General features: G+C 49.1%; 1 pseudogene; it reads right to left on the bottom strand.

Moving 5' to 3' along the window:
* Window positions 1-589: 589 nt before the first annotated feature.
* Window positions 590-2,333, bottom strand: LOC123288990 (elongation factor 1-alpha 1 pseudogene; annotated as a pseudogene).
* Between the last annotated feature and the right edge of the window lie 5,233 nt (window positions 2,334-7,566).

Here is a 7,566-nt window from a genome sequence, read left to right as displayed (position 1 = left end):
GATAAATGTTCTAAAGAAAAATGAGGCAGGTAAGGTTCTAGAGTTTGATAGGGAAGCTGCTTTTCTTTTCTTTTTTGCTGAGGAAGATTAGCCCTGAGCTAACATCTGTTGCTAATCTTCCTCTTTTTCTATGTGAGCTGCCGTGACAGCGTGGCCACTGACAGATGAGGGGTGTAGGTTCATGCCCAGGAACTGAACCTGGGCCACTGAAGCAGAGTGTGCCAAACTTAAGCACTAGGCCACCAGGGCTGGCCTGGGAAGCTGCTTTTCAGATGGGGAGGCTAGGGGAAAGTTCTCTGGAGAAAGGACATTTGAGTAGACACCTGAGTGAAGTGGGGGAGGAAGCATGTGAAACTCTGGGGAAGAGCATGCCAGCCAGAAGGACCAGCTCATGCAGAGACCCATGACCTTGGTGTGTTTCAGGAAAGAGAAGGCGGCCCACATGGTTGGTGTGGAGGGATCAAGGGGGAGACTAAAGGGAAGAAGGCAGGAGAGGGCCTTGAAGGCCACACAGAGTTTTTAAAATTCTAGGAATGATGAGATGCCCCTCAGGGGTTTTGAGCAAGACAGTTGCATGATTTAGTTTACATTTTTTTTTTCTCATTAAACTTTGTTTTAATGGGTCTCAAAATTCTGTGACAGATTTTTGGTCAAGTTGTTTCCATTAAAAAGTACTGATTTTAAAAACTAATAACTTAAAACTGCCACACAAAAAACCAAATGGTCCACAAAACATTCTCCTTTCCTTCTGAAGGTTTTACGATGCATTGTTATCATTAACCAGTCTTTTACTATTAAACTTAAATGGCCAATTGAGACAAACAGTTCTGAGACCGTTCCACCACTGATTAAGACTGGGGTGGCAGGTATTGGGGATACTATTCATTTAGCCTTCTGAGCCTTCTGGGCAGACTTGGTGACCTTGCCAGCTCCAGCTGCCTTCTTGTCCACTGCTTTGATGACACCCACAGCAACCGTCTGTCTCATGTCACGAACAGCAAAACGGCCCAGAGGAGGATAGTCAGAAAAGCTCTCAACACACATGGGCTTGCCAGGAACCATATCAACGATGGCAGCATCACCAGATTTCAAGAATTTGGGGCCATCTTCCAGCTTCTTTCCAGAACGATGATCAATCTTCTCCTTCAGCTCAGCAAACTTGCAAGCAATGTGAGCTGTGTGACAATCCAGCACAGGTGCATACCCAGCACTGATTTGGCCTGGATGGTTCAGGATAATCACCTGAGCTGTGAAGCCAGCTGCTTCCATTGGTGGATCATTTTTGCTGTCACCAGCCACACTGCCACGGCGAACATCTTTGACGGACACGTTCTTGACATTGAAGCCCACGTTGTCCCCAGGAAGAGCTTCGCTCAAAGCTTCATGATGCATTTCAACAGACTTTACTTCAGTTGTAACATTGACTGGAGCAAAGGTGACCACCATGCCAGGTTTCAAAACACCAGTCTCCACTCGGCCCACAGGGACAGTACCGATACCACCAATTTTGTAGACGTCCTGGAGGGGCAGACGCAAGGGCTTATCAGTTGGACGAGTTGGTGGCAGGATGCAATCCAGAGCTTCAAGCAGCGTAGTTCCACTGGCGTTGCCATCTTTACGGGTGACTTTCCATCCCTTGAACCAAGGCATATTAGCACTTGGCTCCAGCATGTCGTCACCATTCCAACCAGAAACTGGCACAAATGCAACTGTGTCTGGGTTGTAGCCAATTTTCTTAATGTGGGTGCTGACTTCCTTAACGATTTCCTCATATCTCTTCTGGCTGTAGGGTGGCTCAGTGGAATCCATTTTGTTAACACCAACAATTCGTTGTTTCACACCCAGTGTGTAAGCCAGAAGGGCATGCTCACGGGTCTGCCCATTCTTGGAGATACCTGCTTCAAATTCACCAACACCAGCAGCGACAATCAGGACAGCACAGTCAGCCTGAGACGTGCCTGTAATCATGTTTTTTATGAAGTCTCTGTGTCCGGGGGCATCAATGATGGTCACATAATACTTGCGGGTCTCGAATTTCCACAGGGAGATATCAATGGTGATACCACGCTCACGTTCAGCTTTCAGTTTATCCAAGACCCAGGCATACTTGAAGGAGCCCTTTCCCATCTCAGCAGCCTCCTTCTCGAATTTCTCGATGGTTCTTTTGTCGATCCCACCGCACTTGCAGATCAGGTGGCCAGTCGTGGTGGACTTGCCCGAATCGACGTGTCCAATGACGACGATGTTGATATGAGGCTTTTCCTTCCCCATTTTGGCTTAGATTTTGCGGTGGTTTTCACGACACCTGTGTTCTCGCAGCAAACCCGTTGCGAAAAAGCGATTTAGTTTACATTTTTAAAGATCACTGTACCCGCTGGGCAGACACTCGGCTGTAGGGAGCAGGAGTGGAGGAAGGGGAGTGGGGGAGTGGGGTGGCTCCCGCAGGGCACTGGGCTTGAATAGGGCAGTAGGGCGGAGGCAGTGAGAGTGGTGGGATTCAGGACGTCCTTGAGGTGGGTACTAATATCATCCTCGGCTTACAGCTGTGGGAGGCCCGGAGAGCCAGCGCTGGATTCTAGGTCTGTGTGACCTGAGCGCTCTGCTGGAAGGCGGCGAGGAGTTCAGCTGGAGGGAGGGAGGTCTTGCAGCTTTGAGAGACCGCAGGACTCATTCAGCCCTTGATTCTGACACGGCAGCCGGAGCCAGACGGAGGAGAAAGGAGGATGGAGAAGGCCACTTTCTCCCCTTCCTCCCTCATTCTCCCCAAGCGTTGATTCTCCCTGAGACTCCGGATCTGAGGTAGTCTTATTTGTCATTGGCTTCCTTAGAATAAAATCTTGTCTCCTTGTCCATGAAAAAATAAAAGCAGTCGATGTTTTTGGGAGTCGGCAGCTGTGACACTAATAGCAATGTGCACTCTAGAAAGAGGGAGGTGACTTTTATTCTTTGTGACCCTCAGGCCCCTGGGCTGTGAAGGAGGCTTTGGAATCAGCCACACCTGGTCCTGAGTCTCATTCACCAGCTGAGCCTTGGTTTTTTGCATCTGCAAAGTGGGACCATAACACGGCTGTTCCATGTAATTGCTGAGAGCGTTAAAAGAGAAAATGTGCCGGAAACTCATAGCATCCAATAAATGTGATTCATTTTATGATTTTGTGATTGGCTCCAGCTTGCTCTTAGCACTGTTCTTTATCCTTCCACCAGTTCCCTGACTGACCCTACTCTTCCCATCATTCCCCACCCCCTTCCCTCACTTGCTTCTATCCTGTCATGATGTCTAGAGCCCCACATAATGTGGCCTTTTGGGAAATAGAATGAAGATCTGAGGAAAAATGCCAGGAAGAGGGTGTCAGGAGCTATAGAAGTCCCCTCCATTCACCTGTTCTCTAGAACTGGAATATGAAATATTCATATAAGTCAAGTGAAAGGCATTACCAACTAGATGTTCTCTCTTAGTTCCGGGAGCACACTGCTGATAAGAAACAAATGAGGGATGCAACTTCTCCCAAGTGCTGTAAAGGTGTGTGTTACTAGAGAGCTGGTCTTGCCCTGGGGGTCAGTCTCTCCTGAAGCATAAAGGCAGTTGCAAATATCGCAGCTTCTGACGAGGCCATCAGAGCCCGTATGAGAATTTGGGAAAGGCATTTGAAGTCCTGTTTATTTGAATCAAGCATAAACACACTGTGCACATGTCTGGCTGCTGGTGGGGCAGGGAGGAGGCTGGGGAGCAGATCCTTCTGCGGTGGATTTCAAATGGAGATCAGCTGGCCCGAGTGATCGATTACCCCGGATGAAAAGACTCAGAGCTGTGGACTCGTAGCAGGAAGAGCCCTTAGAAACAGGGAACTGCTCTTTTTACAGTTAGGGATACTGAAGACCAGAGAGGTGCTTGCTTGCCCAAAGTCGCGCAGCTTAGCTTGAAAGTAAATTATGGAAGAATTCTGGTGGGCTTTGGGGTCAGACAGCGTTGAGTTCAAGTCCTGGATCTATCACTATATTCCTTGGGTGAGTGACTTCGTTTTCTAAAGCTTTAATTTCCTTGCTTGTAAGATGGGGCTAATAATAGTTCCCACTTGATAGGGTGAATATGACAATTGACCAGAAAATTTATGTAAAATAGTTGGTACAATGCTTGGCACTTAGTAAGTGCCCAGTAAATATTGGTATTTTGTGGTGTTGAGGATGATATATTTTTGGGGTCCCAGGAACTGACAATAGGAAAATGTTTCTGTTGTTAATGTGCCACTGGCCTCTGGTTTGGTCCTTATTAGAGGATGTGGTGGGTTGAATTGTGTTACCCAAAAGATATGTCCAAGTCTTACCTCCCAGTACCTGTGAGCATGACCTTATTTGGAAATAGGATCTTTGCGGATGTGATCAAGTTAAGATGAGGTCATACTGGATTATGGAGGGCCCTACTCCAATGGCTGCTGTCCTTATAAGAAAAGGGACATTTGTACACAGACACACAGGGAAAACGCTGTGTGAAGACAGAGATCGGAGTGATGCTACCACAAACCAGGGAATGTCCAGGGTTAACAGCAAGCACCGGAAGCCAGAAGAGGCAAAGAAGCATTCTTGTCTAGAGCCTTCAGAGGGAGCGAGGCTGTGCCAACACCGTGATTTTGGACTTTTAGTCTCTGAAACTGTGAGACAACAAGTTTATGTGGTTTTAGGCTATGCAGTTTGTGATTTTTTTGGCAGCCCTAGGACACGAATACAGAGGCTATCAGTGTGAGAGGCTGTTCTGTTCATTTCCTTACTTTTGATAGAGCTATTGAGTAAACACCTCCCAAAGATCTGGGCTATTTGCCTACTGATCTAGCGATGCTGGAGGGGTGTGTGCGTGTGTGTGTCTGTGTGTCTGTGTGGTAGTGGAGGGAGACACAAGTACCACGGTTAATGAGAGCCAGGAGTCTTCACGATCATGAGGATACTCAGGATCACAGGATGCCGAGAGCACACTCGGGAAAGACAGGAGGGGCCACGGCAGGACAGAGGGCAAAGGCTGCCGAGTCCCATGTGTCCCAGTTCTCCTGTTGAGTCTCGCTCCTTCCCCTTCCCTGTCGTGTGAGTATAGGGAGTTTTCTTGCTGGGCCGAGATGCAGAGAAATTGTAACAGACTTGGGAAATTGTTGGGATTTATAAGCCCTTGGTGAATGCCTCTCTCTTCCAGTCAGGAGCGGACCAGGAGAATATTGCGAGGGATGTGCTGTGTGCCTGTATAATTTCCCAAAGACAGCCAGGTGGTCTCTGTCTTAATTCATGTTTCTGCAGTTGGTCCTGGAAGATAGAGAAGTCCTTTTTTAGTACAGAATCCCTCCACCCCTGTTGACCTCATTGGTCCTGCCTCCCCCTCAGTCATTCCTTCTCTGCCTCTCCCACTCTGCACTCTGGCAGCATTGTTTTACGTAGCTCTGAAGTTGTCCTCTGCCTTCTCCAAACAGAAGGGAAAACATCCACAGACAGGAGTGATAATTCCGCCTCACCGCTCACTGCCATGGCTACTATGGGAAGTACTAGAATTCATCTCAAAAGAAGAGAGAGTACACGATGAGGATGTATGCAGTTTTCAGAGCTCCTGTGGCAAGGGTGAAGGCTGGGGGGTGGGAGGTGGGTGCAGGTGGAAGTGACAGTGACAGTTCAGCTGTGTGCTCACTGATGGAGGACTCTTGTGGGAGCCCAGGCTCAAAGTTGCCATTTGGACTGCTGGACTCCAATCAGAATCAGTGCCATTTTGGTCTTGACCCTTTTGAGCCAAAGAAAAAGGCTTGAATCATTGGATTTCCTAGGTTGTCCGCTCAGGAGGAGGCGCAATCCCCAGCTCATAGGGATTTTTTAGAGTGAATGTGAAGGGGGAGGATGGGGGGAGGGTGGGCAGCCAGTCGAGGAGAGAGGAGCCAAGAGGCAGCACAATGGCAGAGGAGGAAGTCAGGTGGGCGGGGAAAGCAGAATTCTCTCTACCCTGTGCATTGGGAGCTGCTCCCCTAACTACAAAGTGAGTGAGTGGGGAGGTTTGCTGTCCCCCGTGAGAAATCTCCCGCAGGTGATTCCGTTTATGTGAAATATTCCGAATAGATAGGTCCATAGAGACAGAAAGCAGATGAGTGACTGCCAGAGGCTGGGGAGAGGGGAGATCAGGGAGTGGCTCCTTACTAGGGTGTCTTTATAAAACACTCTGGAGCTAGATAGAGGTGATGGTTGCACAACATTGTGAATGTGCTAAATGCTACTGAATGGTACGATTTAAACCAGTGAGTTTGGGCCGGCCCTGCGGCAGAGTGGTTAAGTTCACAATGCTCCTCTTTGGCGGCACAGGGTTCGGCCGGTTTGGATCCTGGGTGCAGACATGGCACTGCTCATCAAGCCATGCTGAAGTGGCGTCCCACATGCCACAACTAGAAGGCTGACAACTGGAATATACAACTGTGTACTGGGGGGCTTTGGGGAGAAAAAGAAGAAAAGAAAGATTGGCAACAGATGTTAGCTCAGGGCCAATCTTTAAAATAAATAAATAAAATAGTGAGTTTTATGTGATGTGAATTTTACCTCAAAAAACAGAAGCCAAAAAAAACCAACACCCTCCCCCCGCCAGGTCCCTTTTAAATCACAGTGATCCCATTGAGGTGGCCTCTGGAAAGATAAAGACTCTGGCTGGGCTCTGAGCCTGGTGGACTCACCTGGACTCAGTGTTGTGGGAGTGGGAGGTCCTTGCTCCAGCTGGCCCACCCTTCCCCTCACCCCCTCAGAGGAGCACACAGGGGGCCTGTACTAGTGCTGAGGGGTTAAGAGCGTGGGTTCAGGGCCCTTCATCTGGGGGTGGATCCTGACCCAGCCGCTGCTGACAGTGTGAATCTGGATGTCACGGAAACTCTCTGAGCCTCCGTTCCCTCACTTGGAAAGGGGGGGTGACTATATCTACCTCCTTGGGTTTCTGTTAGCTTGAACTAAGTGTGTAAAGCATTTAACACAGTGTGGGACGCATTATCACCACCCAATAAATGGCGGTGGCTATTATAAACAATAATTCTATCATCTGTCGTATCTGCCTGAGCACAGTATTGATTGCCAAGGTCCAGAGGTAGCAAGAAGTCTGGCCTTCAGCGAAGTTGTCTAAAGAGAACCCCAAACCCAGCAGCCTGCTTGCGTGATGGGGAGAGAAGACATTCAGCAAGAGTGGAGGGTGTTATTGCCTTAGCTGTGGTTTTGAAGGGGTTGGATAAATAGCATCCTGCTGCCCTGAGTCCTGAACCAATGGAAAAATAGGACAAAACCTAAGGAGATAGGAGACCAAAATATCACCTTTATGCCAATCAAGCTGAGTCTGGAGATCAGAGGCACTTCCTATTGCTGATCCCGGAACGAGGCTTCTCACTCTGTCCAGACAGAGCTGGGTCACAGCGGAGCTGCCCAGCCTGGGGCCTGCCCCTGCTGACCTTCCAGTGAGGGAGCGGAGGGGCGTGGGCCCAAGCCCACCCACTAAGGCAGGCACCTGGCCTCCAGGTGGAGAGCAGCCAGGAGCACCGCTGGTGGAGCTCCTTCCAAGTGGAAGAAAAGTCAGGAGAG

Source organism: Equus asinus, chromosome 9 (genome assembly GCF_041296235.1).
Source record: "Equus asinus isolate D_3611 breed Donkey chromosome 9, EquAss-T2T_v2, whole genome shotgun sequence".
Taxonomy (NCBI): Eukaryota; Metazoa; Chordata; class Mammalia; order Perissodactyla; family Equidae; genus Equus; species Equus asinus.
The sequence above is the reverse complement of the archived record's forward strand: the minus strand, read 5'-3'. Positions and strand labels throughout refer to the sequence as shown.